Genomic DNA, 479 nt, shown 5'->3' on the forward strand with positions numbered 1-479 from the left:
CACTCTCTCCATTCATATACGTTGGTAATGAAAAGAGAAATATAGCTGCAGCTAGAAAAGAATAGCTTGGAATTTGACCTCTGTTGTATAAATGAAAATCTTTCAGTGTCATTCTCTGGCTTGCTCTCAGTCACCTTGGAAAACTCAGCTTAAATAATTCTATGAGAAGGGATTTAGGGGTAACCAAACTTATTTATCTTGTTTTAACCCCGAATAGCAGGTTTTGGTTATAATTTCTGCCTTCTCCTGGGGCCATCTAGTGTGTATGGGCTTCATGACAGCCTGCAGAAGGCAGAGAATGACCAGAGAGAAGGGCTTAACCTCCCTGCCAGTACACGTGAAGCTGGGCCACAAATCAAGATTAGCCTGAACCTGCTTAACCTCTAACCTACAGGACCAGGATAGAAGAACATTTATAGTATGGCGGCTTAGATCTATTCATGGCTGGCAGGGTGTGTCCAGCAGCAGAGCTGCTGGAA

This window comes from Buceros rhinoceros, unplaced genomic scaffold, assembly GCF_000710305.1.
Source record: "Buceros rhinoceros silvestris isolate BGI_N320 unplaced genomic scaffold, ASM71030v1 scaffold4705, whole genome shotgun sequence".
In the NCBI taxonomy this organism is placed as follows: Eukaryota; Metazoa; Chordata; class Aves; order Bucerotiformes; family Bucerotidae; genus Buceros; species Buceros rhinoceros.